Source organism: Balaenoptera acutorostrata, chromosome 2 (assembly GCF_949987535.1).
Source record: "Balaenoptera acutorostrata chromosome 2, mBalAcu1.1, whole genome shotgun sequence".
Taxonomy (NCBI): domain Eukaryota; kingdom Metazoa; phylum Chordata; class Mammalia; order Artiodactyla; family Balaenopteridae; genus Balaenoptera; species Balaenoptera acutorostrata.
In genome coordinates this window covers 152,648,294-152,672,101 of record NC_080065.1, presented here as the reverse complement: position 1 = coordinate 152,672,101, position 23,808 = coordinate 152,648,294, and positions in this window count along the sequence as shown.

The window sequence follows — 23,808 nt, the reverse complement described above, 5'->3', positions numbered from 1 at the left end:
ATTATGTTTATCTTAGTTTAGTATTTAGAGTTTATTGTCATTGGTAGATTTGTTTATTGATTTGGTAGCTCTCTTCCTTTTTTTTTTAAAATATAGGTACGTATTTTTCTTTCCTTTTTCGCTTTTTGTGAGCGTGTATGTGTATGCTTCTTTGGGTGATTTTGTCTGTATAGCTTTGCTCTTACCAATTGTCCTAGGGTTCTGTCTGTCCATCTTTCTTTCTTTTTTGTTTTTGTAAAGTTTTTAGCACTTGTTATCATTGATGGACTTGTTTTTTGGTTTGGTTGCTCTCTTCTTTCTTTCTTTTTCTATTACTTTTTAATTTTTAAATTTTTAACAATTTTTAAAATTTTTTGTTTTAATAACCTTATTTTATTTTATTTATTTAATTTTTTTCTTTTTGTCTTTCTTTTTTTCTCCCTTTTCTTCTGAGCCATGTGGCTGACAGGGTCTTGGTGGTCCAGCCGGGTGTCAGGCCTACGCCTCTGAGGTGGGAGAGCCTAGTTCAGGACATTGGTCCACCAGAGACCCCCCGGCTCCACGTAATATCAAACGGTGTAAGCTCTCCCAGAGATCTCCATCTCAACGCTAAGACCCAGCTCCACTCAACGACCAGCAAGCTACAGTGCTAGACACCCTATGTCCAACAACTAGCAAAACAGGAACACAACCCCACCCATTAGCAGAGAGGCTGCCTAAAATCATAATGAGGTCACAGACACCCCAAAACACACCACAAGGTGCAGTCCAGGCCACCAGAAAGACAAGATGGAGCCTCATCCACCAGAACACAGGCACCAGTCCCCTCCACCAGGAGGCCTACACAACCCACTGAACAAACCTTAGCCTCTGGGGGTAGACACCAAAAACAACGGGAACTACGAACCTGCAGCCTGCGAAAAGGAGGCTAAGTTAAGCAAACACACTAAGTTAAGCAAAGTTAGAAGGCAGAGAAACACACAGCAGATGAAGGAGCAAGATAAAACCCCACCAGACCAAACAAATGAAGAGGAAATAGGCAGTCTACCTGAAAAAGAATTCAGAGTAATGACAGTAAAGATGATCCAAAACCTTGGAAAAAGAATGGAGAAAATACAAGAAATGTTTAACAAGAACCTAGAAGAACTAAAGAGCAAACAAACTGACATGAACAACACAATAAATGAAATAAAAAATTCTCTAGGAGGAATCAACAGCAGAATAACTGAGGCAGAAGAACGGATAAGTGACCTGGAAGATAAAATAGTGGAAATAATTACTGCAGAGCAGAATAAAGAAAAAAGAATGAAAAGAATTGAGGACAGTCTCAGAGACCTCTGGGACAACATTAAACGCACCAACAGTCGAATTATAGGGGGCCCAGAAAAAGAATAGAAGAAGAAAGGGACAGAGAAAATATCTGAAGAGATTATACTTGAAAACTTCCCTAACAAGGGAAAGGAAATAGTCAATGAAGTCCAGGAAGCACAGAGAGTCCCATACAGGATAAATCCAAGGAGAAACACGCCAAGACACATATGAATCAAACTATCAAAAATTAAATACAAAGAGAAAATATTGAAAGCAGCAAGGGAAAAGCAACAAAAAACATACAAGGGAATCCCCATAAGGTTAACAGCTGATCTTTCAGCAGAAACTCTGCAAGCCAGAAGGGAGTGGCAGGACGTATTTAAAGTGATGAAAGGGAAAAACCTACAACCAAGATTACTCTACCCAGCAAGGATCTCATTCAGATTCGACAGAGAAATTAAAACCTTTACAGACAAGCAAAAGTTAAGAGAATTCAGCACCACCAAACCAGCTTTACAACAAATGCTAAAGGAACTTCTCTAGGCAGGAAACACAAGAGAAGGAAAAGGCCTACAAAAACAAACCCAAAACAATTAAGAAAATGGTAATAAGAACATACATATCAATAATTACCTTTAATTTAAATGGATTAAATGCTCCAACCAAAACACATAGACTGGCTGAATGGATACAAAAACAAGACCCGTATATATGCTGTCTACAAGAGACCCACTTCAGACCTAGGGACACATACAGACTGAAAGTGAGGGGATGGAAAAAGATATTACATGCAAATGGAAATCAAAAGAAACCTGGAGTAGCAATTCTCAAATCAGACAAAATAGACTTTAAAGTAAAGACTATTACAAGAGACAAAGAAGGACACTACATAATGATCAAGGGACCAATCCAAGAAGAAGATATAACAATTTTAACTATTTATGCACCCAACATAGGAGTACGTCAATACATAAGGCAAATGCTAACAGCCATAAAAGGGGAAATCAACAGTAACACAATCACAATAGGGGGCTTTAACACCCCACTTTCACCAATGGACAGGTCATACAAAATGAAATTAAATAAGGAAACACAAGCTTTAAATGATACATTAAACAAGATGGACTTAATTGATATTTATAGGACATTCCATCCAAAAACAACAGAATACACTTTCTTCTCAAGTGCTCATGGAACATTCTCCAGGATAGATCATATCTTGGGTCACAAATCAAGCCTTGGTAAATTTAAGAAAATTGAAATTGTATAAAGTATCTTTTCCGACCACAACACTATGAGCCTAGATATCAATTACAGGAAAAAACCTGTAAAAAATACAAGCACATGGAGGCTACACAATACACTACTAAATAACCAAGAGATCTCTGAAGAAATCAAAGAGGAAATCAAAAAATACCTAGAAACAAATGACAATGAAAACATGATGACCCAAACCCTATGGGATGCAGCAAAAGCAGTTCTAAGAGGGAAGTTGATAACAATACAATCCTACCTCAAGAAACAAGAAACATCTCAAATAAACAACCTAACCTTACACCTAAAGCGATTAGAGAAAGAAGAACAAAAACAACCCAAACTTCACAGAAGGAAACAAATCATAAAGATCAGATCAGAAATAAATGAAAAAGAAACGAAGGAAACAATAGCAAAGATCAATAAAACTAAAAGGTGGTTCTTTGAGAAGATAAACAAACTTGATAAACCATTAGCCAGAGTTATCAAGAAAAAAAGGGAGAAGACTCAAATCAACAGAATTAGAAATGAAAAAGAAGAAGTAACCACTGACACTGCAGAAATATAAAGGATCAGGAGAGATTACTACCAGCAACTATATGCCAATAAAATGGACAACCTGGAAGAAATGGACAAATTCTTAGAAAAGCATGACCTTCTGAGACTGAACAAGGAAGAAATACAAAATATAAAGAGACCAATCACAAGCACTGAAATTGAGACTGTGATTAAAAATCTCCCAACAAACAAAAGCCCAGGAACAGATGGCTTCACAGGTGAATTCTATCAAACATTTAGAGAAGACTAACACCTATCCTTCTCAAACTCTTCAAAAATATAGCCAACTCATTCTACAAGGCCACCATTACCCTGATACCAAAACCAGACAAAGATGTCACAAAGAAAGAAAACTACAGACCAATATCACTGATGAACACAGATGCAAAAATCCTCAACAAAATACTAGCAAACAGAATCCAAAAGCACATTAAAAGGCTCATACACCATGATCAAGTGGGGTTTATCCCAGGAATGCAAGGATTCTTCAGTATACGCAAATCAATCAATGTGATACACCATATTAACAAACTGAAGAAGAAAAAAATATATGATGATCTCAGTAGATGCAGAAAAAGCTTTCAACAAAATTCAACACCCATTTATGATAAAAACTCCCCAGAAAGTAGGCATAGAGGGAACTTACCTCAACATAATAAAGACCATATATGACAAACCCACAGCCAACATCATTCTCAATGGTGAAAAACTGAAACCATTTCCTACAAGATCAGGAACAAGACAAGGTTGTCCACACTCACCAGTATTATTCAACACACTTTTGGAAGTTTTAGCCACAGCAATCAGAGAAGAAAAAGAAATAAAAGGAATCCAAGTTGGAAAAGAAGAAGTAAAGCTGTCACTGTTTGCAGATGACATGATACTATATATGAAGAATCCTAAAGATGCTACCAGAAAACTACTAGAGCTAATCAATGAATTCGGTAAAGTAGCAGGATACAAAGTTAATGCACAGAAATCTGTTGCATTCCTATACGCTAATGATGAAAAATCTGAAAGAGAAATTAAGGAAACACTCCCATTTACCATTGCAACAAAAAGAATAAAATACCTAGAATAAACCTACCTAAGGAGACAAAAGACCTGCATGCAGAAAATTATAAGACACTGATGAAAGAAATTAAAGATGATACAGATAGAGAGATATACCATGTTCTTGGATTGGAAGAATCAACATTGTGAAAATGACTATATTACCCAAAGCAATCTACAGATTCAATGCAATCCCTATCAAACTACCAATGGCATTTTTCACAGAACTAGAACAAAAAATTTCACAATTTGTATGGAAACACAAAAGACCCTCAATAGCCAAAGCAATCTTGAGAAAGGAAAACGGAGCTGGAGGAATCAGGCTCCCTGACTTCAGACTATACTACAAAGCTACAGTAATCAAGACAGTATGGTACTGGCACAAAAACAAAAACATAGATCAATGGAACAGGATAGAAGGCCCAGAGATAAACCCACGCACATATGGACACCTTATATTTGATAAAGCAGGCAAGAATATACAATGGAGAAAAGACAGCCTCTTCAATAAGTGGTGCTGGGAAAACTGGACAGCTACATGTAAAAGAATGAAATTAGAACACTCCCTAAAACCATAAACAAAAATAAACTCAAAATGGATTAAAGACCTAAATGTAAGGCCAGACACTATCAAACTCTTAGAGGAAAACATAGGCAGAACACTCTATGACATAAATCACAGCAAGATCCTTTTGACCAACCTCCTAGAGAAATGGAAATAAAAACAAAAATAAACAAATGGGACCTAATGAAACTTCAAAGCTTTTGCACAGCAAAGGAAAACATAAACAATATGAAAAGAAAACCCTCAGAATGGGAGAAAATATTTGCAAATGAAGCAACTGACAAAGGATTAATCTCCAAAATTTACAAGCTGCTCATGCAGCTCAATATTAAAAAAAAAAAAAACAACCCAATCTAAAAACGGGCAGAAGACTTAAACAGACATTTCTCCAAAGAAGATATACAGACTGCCAACGAACACATGAAAGGATGCTCAACATCACTAATCATGAGAGAAATGCAAATCAAAACTACAATGAGATATCTCCTCACACCCATCAGGATGGCCATCATCAAAAAATCTACAAACAGTAAATGCTGGAGAGGGTGTGGAGAAAAGGGAACCCTCTTGCACTGTTGGTGGGAATGTAAATTGATACAGACACTATGGAGAACAGTATGGAGGTTCCTTAAAAAACTAAAAATAGAACTACCATACGACCCAGCAATCCCACTACTGGGCATATACCCTGAGAAAACCATAATTCAAAAAGAGTCATGTACCACAATGTTCACTGCAGCTCTATTTACAATAGCCAGGACATGGAAGCAACCTAAGTGTCCATTCAACAGATGAATGGATAAAGAAGATGTGACACATATATACAATGGAATATTACTCAGCCATAAAAAGAAAGGAAACTGAGTTATTTGTAGTGAGGTGGATGGACCTAGGGTCTGTCATACAGAGTGAAGTACGTCAGAAAGAAAAAAACAAATACCATATGCTAACACATACATTTGGAATCTAAAAAAGAAAAAAGAAAAAAATGGCTCTGAAGAAGCTAGAGGCAGGACAGGAATAAAGATATAGACGTAGAGAATGGACTTGAGGACACGGGGAGGGGGAAGGGTAAGCTGGGATGAAATGAGAGAGTGGCATGGACATATATATATACATTACCAAATGTAAAACAGATAGCTAGTGGGAAGCAGCTGCGTAGCACAGGGAGATCAGCTCAGTGCTTTGTGACCACCTAGAGGGGTGGGATAAGGAGGATGGGAGGGAGACGCAAGAGGGAGGAGATAACGGAGATATATGTATATGTATACCTCATTCACTTCATTATAAAGCAGAAACCAACACACCATTGTAAAGCAATTATACTCCGATAAAGACGTTAAAAAAAAACATATTAGGGAGAATCAATATGGGGAGTGTGATTCTCAGAGACTAAAAACTAAGTGGGAAACATATGCAGCTCAGCTCACCAATCTGCAGAGGGGAATCCACAGGCACTTCCATTTGTACGAAAGAAATGGTTCTCATTAGAAACACAGAATAAAGATTTCTTTTTCTTCTTCCACCCTTACAAGTCCTGCATGGCATTTTGAAAGCATGAGCCTTATTGAGCAGAAATGGCAAGTAGCGATTAAAGTATCAGAAGCTGCAAACATTTCATATTTTTGAAGTTAAAAAATGCTTCAAATATTAAATCTTTACATCTTTTATTAAAAATATTTTTACAAACCACATACTAATTGATAAATAAGTTATCTTATCTTTTTATCTTGACTTAGCTTTTCACATTACTTATCTTACCCTTTTCTAGTTAAATTAATGTTTAACTTCTAAAATAACACATCAAAGCTACAGTTTTGGGGGGGGGGTTGGGATTTTTTTGGTGGGGGGGATATGCACAGAGAGTCTTGTGCGCTTTCCTTTTATTTATTTTCAGGTAGTGTTTGGATCTTTCTCTGAGTAGCCAGAATATACACATTTTAAAGCTCTTTTATAAAGCGTTTATAGCAAGTGACATGTTTTGTATTGTTTGACATTTGTATTCACATAAATCTACACATTCCACAGAGTTCACCAGTTTAAAAGCTGTGTTAACACTGTGTTCAAGGGGTAAAATTGACAATAGATGTGCATGATACACATCTCTTGTTTGGGCCACCTAGTCACCATTTACACATACTTCAGGCAAAACTTCCTGATCATCACTGAAGAATCTACCAGGGATGGTCATATGACCAAAGCTGTCCAATGAGAGGGAGTTTGTGGATTCCCTCAGGACATTTGTGGATATCATCAGGAAAAGGACATACATGTTTCTTCTGGATGGGAACATACCCAGGATAGCTAGGAACCATCGATACAACCACTGGGAGAAGAGCCTGTGTGCAAATGAAGCCAATCCATGGAGGAGGGTGGGACCAACAGATCTAAGATCAGAAGAAACCAGACCTGCCTAACATGATAGCCTGGAGCACTTGAAGCCAAACATCTTACTGGACTTTTTAGTTGAGTTATCCAGTAAATGCTGTTTGCCTGTGTGTTTGTCAGTTTAAGTTGGATTTTTCCTTACTTTCAACAACTATTACTGCCATGGTTCATAACTATAATCGTTGGTTATAATCTTTCCTACTACTATATTATTTGACCAGGCAAGAGTATTCCAGAGTATTTCAGAGTCCTTTTTAAGAGGATAATATGCTGAAAGTCATGTACTAGGGAGGCTAGTCTGGCAGCTATGTGCAGGTTGGGAGAGGCCAGGCAATGCAGAACACAGTTGCAGCAATGGAAATGGGACTGGATGAAGGTCTGGCCGTAGGGGAGAGAGAAGACAGGACTGTTAGCCCTCTCAGCTCAGAGAGAGAAATCCAGGGTACTGCCTGAGGATATATAGCAAGACAAAACCTGAATAAAGAACACAGAGGAGTCCAACCCATTTCTTCTGTGACCTTTTGGTGCTTTTCTTGTGGTTAACAAGCATTTGTGGAGCACCCACTAAGGACTAAGTACGATGTATTACATCGCAGACCATAGGAGTTACATTTAAAATGTGTCTTCAACTTCCAAAGTTGTAACATGCTCTTTCCTCCACTTTAATATCTTCAGCTAAAATTTAGAAGACACAAGGAAACTGAAGAATTATTTCATATTTTATTCTACAGATAATTACGTACCCTGACCTAGTTTGCATAGTGTACAGGACAATTTCAGTTTCTTTACAGGAGCTAAATTATGAGCTTTCTGTTATTCAATTAGTTCGCACTGACTCCTGGAAGCCAGAGTTCAGATCTGAAAGCTTGGTCAAATGCATGAGATATTTACATATATTCATCACAGCACACCCTTTAAGATGACATTAATTAGAGTAAAATATCTGAATCTCACTGTGTTATGATTAGAGATACCACAATAATGTAGACTCTGCCACGAGGGTGGAGCTATCCATAGCAAGATAATGTTCTGAGCACTTAGAGAAGGCAATGGTAGGTTCCTTGAGAGGAGTATTAAAAAACTGATGTCTTGTTCTTTTCTCTGAGGCTATAAAAGAGCCATCATCCTTCTTATTAATATTAATCTCAGTGCTCCCAATGTGGTGCTCGATGAGAACCCAGTGTCTGAGTGTCTGAAAAAAATGAAATATAATAAAGATCATTGCTGTCTACACTTGTTTAACTTCCTTATGAGCTCTCCTATAATTTGTGAAAACTGGAAGAAATTCCTCTTAAAACAATGATTCAAGTATATCTGCTGTTCTGCTGAAGAATTATTATTAAATAGTAATAATAAAAAGCTTTCACTGAGCCCTTAAACTTTGCATATAAATGTATGATGTAATTTCCACTACCCTTATTAGCTTTGTCTTACAGGCAAGGAAATTCAAGCTCAGAAAGGTTAAGCAACTTGCCTAAACTTGCAGAGCTAGTAGGAGGTAGAGCTAGGAATTACCCAGGAAAATCGATGTTCAAAATCCAAACTTTGCCCATGTGTGAAATTAACAACATGGTTGTAAGCCCCAGATACAGCAACAATCTAGGTCAACTCTTCCAGCAACAGACTGGGACCTCTGGGAGAGCAGGTGCTGTTTCTTAGCCATACTTTGTCTGTTTGTTTGTGTGTTGTTTTTTGTTTGTTTGTTTTTTGTTTCTTTTAAACTACTTCTGGAATACAGGGAAGGGCTCTGGGGAAAAGTACACTAGTAATCAGGAGTCATCACTATATGGTAAGCATGTTATCTCCCCTATCTTTAACAACCACCTATAGAGCAGGCACTAGTATTTCCATGGAAAAAGATGATGATCAGAGAGGCTAACAATGGTCACAAAGCCAATGAGTGGCAGAGATAGTTTGAATTCAGGATCACAACACCCCAGAGCAAACGTATGCCAGCAGATCCATTTTTGAATGAGTCTATGACTGAACAATTCTGACTTGCATCACACCAATCACTTGTTTTTCCAAAATTTGTTTTCTTTAGCTTTAACTTCTGCAGAATTTCTACCCCTCCCTAGAGGGGGAGGAGAGATATGTGATGTATAAACAAAAACACCATAAAATTTGTGTTTGTTCATGTACACTGCATCACATTTCAAATAAGATTCTAATTGGAGGCTAAAATGATACAACATATCGAGAGGATGCTTTGTGCTCTTCATACTCTTCCAAGTATCTGTACATAAAATGTTGGCAAACCATCAAACAAGGAAGTCTTCAATGATCGGGATCTTTAAAACGGGATCTTTTAAAATTCAAAGTTAATATACTGTTTGTTTAATATGCAGAAAAGAAGTTAAATAATGCTTTATCAGTTGACACGTGAGAAGATTCTGAAGTTAGCCCTATCAGTTTCAAATTATACATGATGATTAAGCATATTCCTATTTTGCTGAAGATTAAATACTGAAATGAATTGTGGCCCTTGATTTGTTAACTGAATGATGAACTGTTATAGTAAAACAGGAAAATTATAATGATCAGAGTCAAAATTTACCGATTCCCTCCATCCTAGACATACATGTTTTCTCATCCTCACCAACGTTAGTAGTACGTTCATTATACAAATGAGGAAGCTGAGGCTCCCCGTGGAGAAATAACCAACTACACTGATAGAGTTAGCAAGGGAAAAAGCAGGTAAAATGAGTCCAGGTCCCTTTGTGTCCAAAGTCCATTTTTTTTTTTTAATCATTACCCTTCACTGGATACTACATTTTGGTGTAGGTGGCAAAAACACTTTCTTCTCTCCTTTCAAACAAGACAAAACAACAAAAAGAAGACGCAGTAGGGGGTGATGGCTAAATTCTAACTGAAGACTGTAACTAGACAATAGGCCAAAGTGAACAGAAAGAAGGACATTGTCCACTGAGAATTTGTATTAAAAAAAACACAAAAACACTAATTTGAAAAGCTATATGCACCCCTATCTCATTGCAGCATTGTTTATAATAGCCAAGATATGGAAACAACTGAAGTGTTCATCCACTGATGAATGAATGGATAAAAAAAAAGAAGAATGAAATCCTGCCATTTGTGACAATGATAGACCTTGAAGGTATCATGCTAAGTGCAATACGTCAGATGGAGAAAGACAAATACCACACGATTTCACTCACGTGTGGAATCTACGAAATTTTTTAAAAAGAGCAAACAAAATAAAACTAAAATAAACTCATAGATACAGAGGTCAGATGAGTGGTTACCAGAGAGGAAGGGTATTCAGTGGGTGGGTGAAATGGGTGGAGAGGGTCAACTGTGATGAATGGTAACAAGATTTGTGGTGGTGGTCACTCTGTAGTGTATACAGATGTTGAATGATACTGCTATATACCTGAAACTTAAAAAAAGAAAAGAACCCCCCCAAAAAAGTCTTTCAGGAAAAGGAGCAATCCCTTGGGCTAGGAGAGAAATTAGCAATGACATGTGAAGATGAGGGAAGAAAAGATGTGATGGACGTCTCCCTAGTACTTGGAAAACAGAGACTAGGTAAAAAGCCAGGAAAATAGATTTTAATAATGTAAGCAACTAAATACTAGCAAATCAGTAAATAATACTAAATCAGCTAATAAACAGCAAATCAATATTGAATACCCACAATGTACAAAATGTATTACAGAACATTGAAACTCAGGTGTAAATAAGATAGTTGTCTCCTGAAACAGCTGAAAAAGACTAAGAAAATTTAAGGACCAGAACTAAATTATAATAATTTTATAATAATAATAATAATAAATAACATTTACCGAGCACTTTCTGTGTACTGAACACATGCTAAGTATTTTATATTTATTTACTCTTTAACTATCACAACAATCATCAAGAGAAGTAATGGTATTTTTCCGATTTTATAGATGTAAATTTGCCAAGCTTACAGAGTTAGGAAGCGTAGAGCTGCAATTTGAACCCAGTTACACATTTTCAACCATTGTAATATACCTTCAACATATACCATCGTCTCTACCTTAATGTATTTATATCAAATTTTTAAAAATTTTCTGTGTCCTACCCTGTGGTTATTGTTTAATGATGATCATCTTCCACTTCAAACAAGATACTCTACTTTTATCTGCTCTTATTTATTGGGTTTCTTTACACATGAGAAACTTTCTCAAGCAAAAATGTTCTCTCAAAAAAAAAAAGAGTCTGAAAGTGAATGAAACAGATAATTGTTAGGGTTGCTTGCTCATATGAAGAGTGCTTTATACACTTCACAAAACTCTGCCATAGAAGAACAATAGAAAATATATTTCCATTTAAAATGCTAAGTCTTTGACCTATGATCTAAATCACATTAATTCAAACTCTGCCCATTTGAAATTCATTGACTTACAGAATTTTAGAGATGAGCAAATAAGAAGGGTAAGTAGGAGTTCAGTGGGAGTATTTATTCTCCTTAGGAAAACACATTTGGGAGACTCAAAACACCAGTATGCCAATCTCAAATGACTTTCACATGATTATTAAAAGTAGTCTAATGGCAGCTCTCCTGCCCAGGTATTTTTGTCTCATGTGTACCCAAGAGTGATAAACATATATTTTACCATTAGTGTACTTTAGCTTAGACTTTTTGTCTCCATAGATTTGTCTCAAAGTCATGAGTACGCGATGCATTTTAAATAATTTAAAATCAGTAATTTAATTATAATCACAGCACACAAGACTGATAAGCCCTATGAAGGACAGCTGCAAGTGGTGTCAAATATATTAGCCCTGAATAATCTCAGAAATTCTCCCTCTGACTTCTGAAGACAATGTTTCCTCATACTGTTTTTCCGCAACAAATAAATAGGTATGCTTTGAAAAGTATTCTGTGTCATAATTACATTTGGGAAACATGAGGTTAAAAGTAGCTAAACAACTTTCTTTCTTGTAGGAGTTCTCAGAGCATCTAATATGCTAATGTATGTGGTGAATAACACAGAAATGGATTTTGTAGGCAATGTTTCACAACCTTAAATGTCATTGTGCACATCTATTATTATCATCATCTAAAATTGTTTTCCACAAAATACCATTTTGGAAGAGGCTCTTCTAAGTTAACCATGACTTGAGAGAGAAACTGTGTTGTCCAGAGTTTTCTTTTCATTTTCACTTCTCTCAGCTTTCTGGAGAAGCACCTATTTTCCCAACAAATCTCTGAGCTGCTTGTGATAACCTTATTCCCAAGTAGCCAGGCTGAAGCTTGTATTGGCTATCATTAATTTTGCAAGAAAAGTTGATTAATTACAATATTTAATCGAGCTTTGAAAACCTTTGTCATTTCTTGGTTTAGATTCTAGGGTTCTGTAGGAACCTACAGATTATGAGTGATGGAGAAATGACAGACACAAGCCACTACACTCAAGGCATGTCATCCTTGAATGGGGGAAAACTGATAATTAAAATGGGGTATTTAAATCCAATGAAATCAATATAATGTTAGTGGAAGTATGGATGCAAATAGAAGTGGCATCTAACTCAGTCTTGGTGATTCAGGGAAAGCTTCCTAATGAGACTGGCCTCCAAGATTGGGCATATTATGAGCTCTGTAGTAACCATTTCTTAATCAAGTGAAGGGTGTATATTCTAGGGAATGTCCCAGGCATAGAGCAGAGGAAATAATGTAAGCAGAGATAGGAGAGAGCTTGCCCTGTTCAAAGAATTAGAAGACATTCCTTAGATGGGGTAGAGATCAAGAAGGGAAATGAAGAGAGATGTGTCTGGAGAAGTAAACAGGGACTGACAGATCTTGACCCAAAATGTTTTAATCACTACTTCCCTCCTTTACCCCCGCAGACGCCGAGCACATTACAATTACCTTACCGTTCTTGAAGTTTTTCCTCCCTAAAATGCTTTACCTAACTTCTACCTTTCTTTTAAGACTCAGGCAAAAACAATCCATCTTACAACAATCCTGCATTTCAAACTACTATAAGAGTTTCTATCATCCTCACCCTTTAGTTACATACAGCCCATGGCAATGTGAACATAGAACTAAAAACAGTAATACATGCTCTCTCCTTCTGACCAACATAGAAGGTGTGAGAGTAAAGGTTGCACAGTAGAATCTTTGAAAGTGAAAGACAAAGCCATAAATATTCAATACAAAATGATTCAAAATAAAAGATGGGGCTGGCATATTTGGGGGAAATTTTATATCTTATTCATACACAGCCATTTTAAGAATGTTTCCAGATTCTACGACTTTATCCAAAGAACACAATAGGACCAGTGCACAATAGTGCACAAGGATGTTCATTAAAGCCTGCTTATAAGAGCAAAAAAGTTGGAAATGATGTCAAGGTCCTTCAAAAAGGGAGTGGTTTAAGAATGATGGTTTATCCACACAAAGGAGTACCACACAGCTATTAAAAATAATGATGTAGATCTAAACATGTTGAGATCAAAAGGAGTCCATGACATATCGTTAAATGACAAAAGCAGGTTGCCAATAAGCTGGAATGGTACGATTTCAATTATGTAAAATTTTAAAAATACCCAGTTACAGGGAGATGTTAACAATAATAGTCACCAACAAGATAACAATATTTAATTCAGGGTGGGATACTGTCAGGTGATTTTTGTTTTCTTCCTTACATTCTAGTGTATCATTTGATTTCTCTTAAATAATGACCAGAGTTTTATGTGGAGAAAAATTTAAAAATCTAGTCCAATTTTGATTTTAAAAGTAGAAAATTGCATTTTCAATGGACAGAAGAGTATAACATGTTTTGGGCATGTAGCTTATTAGGCAAGTAGTTTTCAAATATTTTTCTCCTTGGTTATGTCCAGTGGCTGCCTCACTGGGAACCTCTGTAGACATGAGACATCCTGTGGGTCCCGGACCACTGGCAGGAGGGAGCTGGCTATTGTTCTACCTTTCTCTCTACCATTGATCTTGGCAATGAACTGCTATGTTAGATTATTGGTGTGATACGCCCCCAGGGAACAAAAGATCTTCCATGAGTCCTAGGATTTGGAGACATTGGTGAGAATACAGGGGCAGATTTTGACTGGTATTAGAAGGCATAATAAGATGATTTTTCTCTTCTATTCAGGAAACGAGAGAATTTGGTTCCTCATGAGAATTTGGTTCCAAGAGGTGCTTTAATAAATGTCTCTCACAACAATGACAGGATTTTTTACATCAAAGTGAGTTCCATGAATGCAGATCTGAAAGGAATCAAGTAAATATAAACCATTATCTTATATTTATATCCCACCCATTTTCATCTGACTGACATCCTTGGTCCCTGTACTAAATTTTCTTCTCTGAGATAATGTCCTCCATCTTCCTGAAAATCTGATATTCACACTGTTCAAAATCAGCTCCGGGCTTCCCTGGTGGCGCAGTGGTTGAGAATCCGCCTGCCAATGCAGGGGACACGGGTTCGAGCCCTGGTCTGGGAAGATCCCACATGCCACGGAGCAACTAGGCCCGTGAGCCACAACTGCTGAGCCTGCGCGTCTGGAGCCTGTGCTCCGCAACAAGAGAGGCCGCGATAGTGAGAGGCCCGCGCACCGCGATGAAGAGTGGCCCCCACTTGCCGCAACTAGAGAAAGCCCTCGCACAGAAACGAAGACCCAACACGGCCATAAATTAATTAATTAATTAATTAATAAAATTTAAAAAAAAAATCAGCTCCCATTCTTCTCCATCAGAAAGGCTTCCTTCATGATCCCTCTTGGTTCAATGTGTGTGCTTTAACTGGACCTTCTCAGCACTTACCTTTTCAGTCTATTTTCTAGTCTTTTGTACATCTGGGTAATGTTGGTTTGTGGAGTTTCCATGCCTATTCCATTTCTTGAACTCTCAGCTTCCATGACAAACACATATTTGTGGATTGTTGGACATATCCTCTGCTTGCTAATCTGGCACTTTTCCGTGTCGACTTTCTAAAATACATATCAGTGACTGTTATGGGCTACATTGTGTCCTCCTTAAAATTCATAAGCTGAAGATCTAACCCCCAATACCTCAAAATGTGGCTGTATTTACAGACAGAGCCTTTAAATGATGGTAAGTTAAAATAAGGTTGTTAGGATGGGCCCTGATCCAGTCTGACTGATGTTCTTACAGAAGAAGAAATATGGACACATAAAGAGACACCAGGGCCACACAAGTGCAGAAGAAGGACCATGTGAGGAGAATTAAGAGGGGAGTCACCTACAAGCCAAGGAAAGAGGCCTCAGAAGAAACCAAATCTGCTGATAATTTGGATTCTGGACCTTCAGCCTTCAAAACCATGAGAAAATAAACTTCTCTTGTTTAAGCCACCCGGTCTGTGGTATTTTGTCATGGCAGCCCTAGAAAACTAATATGGTGATCTAAATCCCAATCCTCCATTAACACTGAAAGTTAAGCTATAAGGGAGAATAAGTAATATCTTCAAACAAGTTACTTTAGACTTCTTTATTAAACAGTTATTTGATTCTCCACAGATTAGGGAGAAATTTGCCCCTTCGTATTCCATATAAGACAAAAGAAAATTGGAGTCAGATCCATAGCGGGCCTATTACTTCTGTCCTGGTGAAAATAATTAAAATCAGGCAGAACTCCTCTTAGTCACAGATGTTGTTCTCCAAACATTTAGAAAACTTTGGAGGATGGAACTAAAGGACAGAATCTCAATAATGTAATATACAGCCATCTGGGAGCAAATTCCACGTTTGAGTAAATACATTTATTCAACAAAAATAAAAGAGGCATCCTATAGCCAGAATTGTCTCTAGTCACTCCAGAGAGTGCCTCTGACATGGGTGGTAGATATGGTATCTGAGACCTGTCCAGAGTCACTGAGTAGGCAATCCAGAACTGGAAGTTAGAGCTGTTTCAGTAATTAACAACTCTCACCTTCAGATTAAAGGAAATAGTAGTAATAAGCAGTTAATTGAAGGTGGAGGGCAGGGATATATAGACAGGAAAGGGGGAAAAAAAGAAATTTCTAATATAATGGAAATGTTCTATGTCTTCATTGTGACATGGGTGTATACATAGGAAAAATATTCACTGAGATGCGCACTTAAGGTCCATGTGGTTTACTGCATGTATGCTATACCTTCATCAACAATTTTTAGGTATACATAATTTAACAGATCTTAATATTCCAAACAGGAATCCTGAGCAATGTCTCTCATTATCATCATTTATGAATTATATTATTGCCTCAAGACACCTTATTATTATAATCCAGAGTTAGGTAGCAATGGAATTGCTATTTAAATTTTTACATGAAATATATTTCGCCTGTAACTAGATAATAAGCTCTCTGAAGGCAAGCAACATTTTATATATCTGTCTTTTTGGAGCACTCACTATAAGCTAGGGACTGCATGCTAAGTGATGAACAAACAGTATTTCTTTTCATCCTCAGCCTTTTGGGAATTAGGCATCTTTATTCCATTTTTACAGATAAGCCCAAAGTCAACCAGCTGGTCAGCAGAGGAACAAAATTCAACCCCTGTTTTTTCTACTGCAAGGCAGTACTATATATTCTATTGCAATGTTATGCTATATATTATATATGGTATATTATATATAAACCCTATACTACGGTATACTATATACTGTACTATAACTACTATAGTAATCTTACATTGCCATTGTTTAATGTTTTGTCTTCTCTGTTAGATTTTAAGCTCCTAAATGACCATGGTTCTATCTTCTCTTTCTGTTTTATTGCCTGACTTTCCTTGAATAGGGAATTAAATGCAATGGGTCCTAAATCAATGATGTGGACAATGGCAGGACACCAGTACCTGGAGGCATGGACATGGTCAACTTCTGCAGTGATGGGAACTTCTGGATGTATTTCAAAAGTTTAGTTCATGACCAAAATCAAAGGCAGACATTCTGCAAATATATGACAAGACCATTATCGATGACAAGAGCAGCAAGCTTACACAGAACAAAAATGTGCTCAGCAGTGGTACAAACAGAGAATTCTCAATTTCCCCAAAAGTCTCGCAGATTAAAAAACACTGAGGTATTTGCATCTCTAAGAAACAAACATGAGATGGTTGGAGATAAACGGAAAATGACACTCAATTTCTAAGTGGGTGGTTTTAAGACTAACGGCCGCACACTTCTTAAGTTGACTGAAAAATAGTATTTTTAATTTTTAATTTATTCATCTTTCCCAAGAACACTAACTTTTAAATAGTTCCCTTAAGTGTTCCTTCATGATCATTCAAAAATAGCCTCTCATTTTTCTCCAGTTCTCTGTATTACGACCAGTTTTAGCTGAAACGGTGGAGTAAGCAGGTTTTCCCTCTAGCTTCCTCCCACCTCTCCTTTATCTTTCCTCCCCTAGATGTTTTCACCCCCAGTCCTCTCTCCAGTGACACCTGCAGATAACAGTATTGTTAGGAGCTCAGCATTCTCAGGGGATTTGCATTTTAACAGGTTACTCTCCTATTTAGAGGACCTTGCAATGGATCATCAGTGTGCAGTCAGGGCATGTGTAGCCTGCCCAGTGTTTAAAAGACTAGCAATAACTACAAAGACTATTGAGACAACACGTGAAAAAGTGTTTTTACGCTCTCTTTCCAGGTTCTTCTGAAAAATCAAAGAGTTGGTAATTCTACGCTTGCATTCTGAAATGCAATGATCAGCTGGAACTGCACAAAAGGTATCTGCTCTCCAAGGTTGTGGGGTCTCCAGGTTGCCACAGTCCCCACCACTCCTTATCGCATCCTTGACAAAGAGAAGTAATCAGCTGCCACTTATCAGTGTATGAGCTATTATTTTACTGAGACTACAGAAACTATTTCTCAATGCCCAGAGATCTACCTCAAGTGAGAACATAAAATGTAGGCCAAAAAGGCTTATTTTGTTTTCTTACACCAAACATGCTTTACTCATTTACATGCCTTGAATGAACCATACAGACACCAAGTGTGTGGCCCAACTTTAGCTCCTCATGGTCAACTTTAAGTGTGATAACAGGAGGTAGAAAGATTTATTTTGGCTAGCATTCATTCCATCAGTCACTCATCACATATTTACTGAGTGTCTGCCATGTGTCAGACACTGTAAGAGTCACCAGAAATGATGATGATGATGATGGCAAAATAATAATTAATATTTATGGAAGGCCAGATGTTGCTCTACGCATGCACTCATTTGATCCTCATAACCACCCTATGAGGTCGATTCTATTATCCTCATTTCACAGATGAGAAGACGGGGTTTAGAGAGACAAAGTTATTTGCCCAAGATCTGCTAAGAAGTGATCTGGGTGGGTTATGAACCCAGCAATCTAACTACAGAGTACAGCAGCTTTAACCATTACACATACAGCCTCTGACACATAGACACCCAGGGGTGGCCCCTTGGCCTCCTGGGCTTCATAAGCGCTTCTTTCCAGGTTATTGTAAGGAGACTGCAGACAGAATGAGCCTTCTTGCCTCACCATGTTTTTAAATTTTATTGTGTTCTCTGAATCTCTCCCATGTTTGTTCAACGTTTTAATCTGGATCATTTACCAAATCCCTCGTTTTCCAATATTTTAATTAATTTCTTTTAAGATCAGTCACTGCTGTATCCCTCATCTATCCATGGCTGAATTTATAAATCCCAATAAGGAAACGTAAATAAACAAACAAATAGAACCCCCACTAATCCTCTCTGACAAATCCTGTGTTTTATCTAATGAGCTCTAATGTATTAGGATAAACAACCATTCCAAACTATTTGGTCAGAATTTAGAGAATCAATTTTTTGAAGCATTGGGGTGATTTTCCTTTCTTGAATCAGTTCAGATCTAAATAAGCTTCAAATGCAAACTCCAGGACCTTTTGCTTGATTTTTTTAGGCTAACATAAGAGCAGACTCTCTTGAAAAGTTTTATATGCCAGGGAGTTTGTGAGGGTTCATCAGACCACTTCACTCCCTTGAAACAAAAGGTCAAGTAGCCATTCCGGGCAGATATTTTGGAGGTTGTTTCTGGTTGACTCCAGTGTAGAAACCTAAGTAAATGTGGTACAGTCTGACAATTATCCTGTTTATTTAATCCAAATCCCAGTTTGTTTTCAATGTAAATGGAAAAACTCAAGCTTTCTCAGCCCTTCTGCTTGCCTCCCTTTGCTTGTTTCCCTACCTGTTTTAAACTTTAACACTATGAAATAATCATACCTTAAATAGCGCACTTTTTACTTCTCCTCTACCATTTGAAACCTGAAAGCAAATGAAATTATTTTGTGTGCTCTCCTGTCCTATATCCTTCTCCAGTGTAGTTTTCTTAAGAAACAAAGTTACTTCTGCAATAACATCAACATTCCACTTCGTTTTACCTGAAAAACAGTCTGTTTACCAAGAATCAAATAATTATTTTATGATTTCAAGAAAAATATGATACATATGAGAGGAATGGGATCATATTGTGTCCTTATTACCTTCTTCAGCAGTCGCAAACAACTGAAGTCCAACAGAGTCACAGGTGGTGAAGAATCTACAGTTCACCCGAGTCCCAAAAAGGTCTTTGGAATACTGAGTTCTATAATCCAATCTTCTTCCCATAATGAACTTGATCCTACAGCCTGCTGCTCCTTGGTTCTCTACCTCCATCATTCAGGGGATTTCCATTTACCAACAAAAGTTAAACTTCTCTAGTTAGGTGTATTTTCTATTTTACTAAACACTTTCTCCATCTACATCAGGCTGTTCTTCTTGACCTAAGATTTTCCTCAGACGTTCACTCTAACTCATGCATGTATCTGACATGTGTTTATTGAGCACCTACTAGGGGCCAAACTCTATTTTCTATGATGGGACTACAGTGATCAACAAATCAAAGTCCCTGCCCTCATGTTGCTCATGTGGTAGTGATGGATAAAGTATTATACAAGAGTAGCTTTATATAAAAATAAACACCACAAGGAAAAAAGAAGAGACTAATGTGATGGAGAATACTGGAGGAGGGAGTTACTTTAGATTGGGTAGAAAGCATGGAGAATGATCTTTCTTTTCCTGAAAACCATACATCCTCCTCAGTTCCCTCTAGAGGTGACTCCTTTTCTCACACCTTGGAGCCAAGAGTCAGGGTTGGAATTCTATTTACTTCCTACTGCCACTTGCTAATTATTTTGCAATCCCTTTCGTTCAACAATTCCAGCTTTTTACGAAGCCCATACCATTGAACATTTTTCATTTGGCCATCGTATTTTGCCTACTTCCATGGTGTTTCCCTTACATTCTTTGACATCTTTATTCCCTAAGTCATAGATTCTCTATTTTGCACCTTATCCTCCACCTTTAGTTTGAATGGATACATGATTCACAAGGATCAAGGAAACAACACCCTAGTGTATCAGTTCTTGGATTTATTTCTACTCCAGTGACCTTCAGCTCTACTCCACACGGGCAACCCATTTGCACAGCCACACTTGCACTTCATTAGTACTCTATGATAGTAACTTGGAATTTCTGTTCTTGATTGGCAGGCCCCCATCATTCCACTTCACACTAACCACACTCTTCTTTTCATTTGGATCTATATAATCATTAATCTCCAAGTCTGCTTGTACTCTTCTGATTCACCTTTGAGTGCTGACTCTGTGGAACAGATCTGAGTTGAAACCACAGCCTCTACTTAGAACTGCAGGACTTTAAGAAAAAGTTATTTAATCTATCCTATTATACTAGGATAGACTAGACTCATTCTTTTTTTGTAAAACAAGGATAATATTACAAGAGTATGTTACAAGACATTAGCAACTCCTTGGCACACAGGAAATGCTTAATGAATGATTAAGGTCATTATTGTTGTTTCCTTTCTGCCTAGTCTGGTTTCTCTTCTAGGTCTTCACCATTAATTAGTACCATCTTACGCTACAAAACATTTTGCCAGTCGTCATGATTGGAAAATAAATTCACTATTCTTTTTCTCTTTAGCTGCCCTCCTACTGGTTTTTGACAGCAAAATTCCCATAACTGTATTGATGGTTTGAAGTTCACATTGATGTATTCAACCCCCCCAACTGTTAATTCACCAAATCTTTTTCTCATTGCTACCTCCTTTATCGGAGTCCCTATTTCTCTTGTATTAACTGTCTACCTCCTTTATCGGAATCCCTATTTCTCTTTTATTAACCACAAAAATCCCTAAATGCCCTCACTGAGGCTTAATAAATGATCTAATCTCCCATTTTACTAATGTATCAGGATGTTAAATTCAACTCTTCCTGTTGTCTTGAATTTTCTGCATAGGTTCTTGGCTGAGAGTGACACAGTAGTTGCCAAATACTCCCCCATTCTAAAGACAGTTGCTAAACCAGCTACACAGGACTTGCAAAAGAGATGGCTCAAAACCAATTCTGCTAGCATAGGCTCATCACTACCTTTTGAATGTATAAGATATTGACGTTTAAGAGGTCATGAGGGGATTCACTGGGGAGAAGAGTTGAAATACCATTACGTCCTATCCTTGTTCCTCACCTTCTATTGTGTGAAAGACCTTTCAAAAGGACCCCAAGGAGACCTTAATATACGTCCTTGGAGCTGGGCCTAAGGTTTGGCATGAGGTTCTTACCGGGAAAAGTCTGAAGGGAAAAGCTGTTGCCTAGAGTGACCTGCACCAGGAGCAAATTGCCCCTCCACCAACAGCTGGAAAAGGTGCACATTTCCTGAGAAATAAAATGGTTCTCAAGATAGAGTGTCAGTCTAGGACCACCTTAGGAACTGCGTGGAGGGCTGAAGTGACTCAGCAGAGAGGTGGACAATCAGGAGGCCAGAGGATGAGGGTGGAATTGAAAGCAGCCAGTCAGACTGGAAGTCTTGCCTTGGATTACAGAAGCTGCCACTGGTGCTTCCCAGTGTGTGTATCTTTGAAAAACTCAACAAAAGATTCTTTTCTGAGAAACTCAACAAAAGAGACATGGAGCCTGAAACTGTACATGTACCTCAAGAGGATAAGGACAACAGATGACAACTATTCCAGCCACATAGATTGAGAAATTTCCCCCTTTCTCCACTTTCCACTTTACTATATCCTGGAGGGATAAAAATAAATAGGGAGTGGGGGAACAGGTAAATAAGGGAAAGAGAAGAATAAACCTATGTATCCCTCCCGATGGCAAGCTTCTAAGCCTAAAGTTAGCCTGAGATGGGGAAGGAGAGACAATTATAAATTGAATGCCTTTGAGATTAAATATTATATTGTTTTGGACTATTCAGTTAGCAAAATAAGGTTACTCTTGGGAATTAAAGAGGTCAGAAAAGCAGTGGTACCCAACTGAGATTTTATCCAGATTATGAAAGAATGAGTCTAGGCATCCAGTTTAAGGAGCAGTGAAAGAAAGAATAAATTCACTACGTGACTTCACCCAGATCCAGATCATTCAATAAAACAATAACACTAAGATCTTTTAATACTGACCTCTTCAATTTCTCTCCTATTCTCCTTGAAATTTTACTTGTTTGTTCACTTGTCCTTTCCTTATTTTCTCATGACTTACAAAAAAAAAAAAATCCTCCCTCCAGTAAGATAATTAATTTTCACCAACTTCTTCCTCATGATTCTCATTTATACTCCAATTGATTTTTCTTTTGAATTTGATACTTCCTCATTTTCCATGACTCTGCACTCCCTTTATTGCCCATTGTCATCATTTCTTAGTCTCCAGTTCTGTGGGGTTATTTTTTCCCTTTATCATCCTTTATGTTTTCTTTCCTTCTGTTCATAGTCTTTCTCTATGGCTCTCTCTATATATGTGGTTTTATATAACATCACTATTATTATAACTTCCATAGCTACACTTCCAGTCTTGGTGTTTTGCCTAAGTCTAAGATGTAGAGTTTCAAAGGCCTACAAGATATCTCCATATTTTTATCTCTAGGGTACTTTGTCTCTACTTTGTATTTCTTTAAGGAAATCCTATTCATCAATTAAGAGCAGCTCAAATGTCACTTACTTTGTGCCTTCTTCTTTCCTTAGAGGAAAGTACACACAAAATTTCATTCTTCTGTGTAATGCACAAAACAGTTTTTTATTGGACTGTTCCACTGCTAGGATCTCTCTGGACAACTACGGTGGTTTTTTTGTTTGTTTGTTTTCATTTTGTACCTTCCAAAGCACCTAACACAGTTCTCCTACAATTAGAACATTCATGATCACTGCCAAATTAAATTGAAATAAAGATTTTGGGTAAAACAAATGAAGATGACACCTTGGAAAAGAGTCTGTTCAAATACTTAAAAAATACGAAGGGGGTGGAGCCAGAATGCATAGAATAGAACCTAGGGGAAACTGATTATTCTTTCTGTATATTCTTTTTTTTTAAAAAATTAATTAATTTATTTATTTTTATTTTTGGCTGTGTTGGGTCTTCCGTTTCTGTGCGAGGGCTTTCTCTAGTTGCGGCAAGCGGGGGCCACTCTTCATCGCGGTGCACGGGCCTCTCACTATCGCGGCCTCTCTTGTTGCGGAGCACAGGCTCCAGACGTGCAGGCTCAGTAGTTGTGGCTCACGGGCCTAGTTGCTCCGCGGCATGTGGGATCTTCCCAGACCAGGGCTCGAACCCATGTCCCCTGCATTGGCAGGCAGATTCTCAACCACTGCGCCACCAGGGAAGCCCCCTTTCTGTATATTCTTATCAGTTTTCTTGAACATTTATTTTTAAATATTTTTTATTTTCTCAAATACAGTAGTCCTCTCTTATTT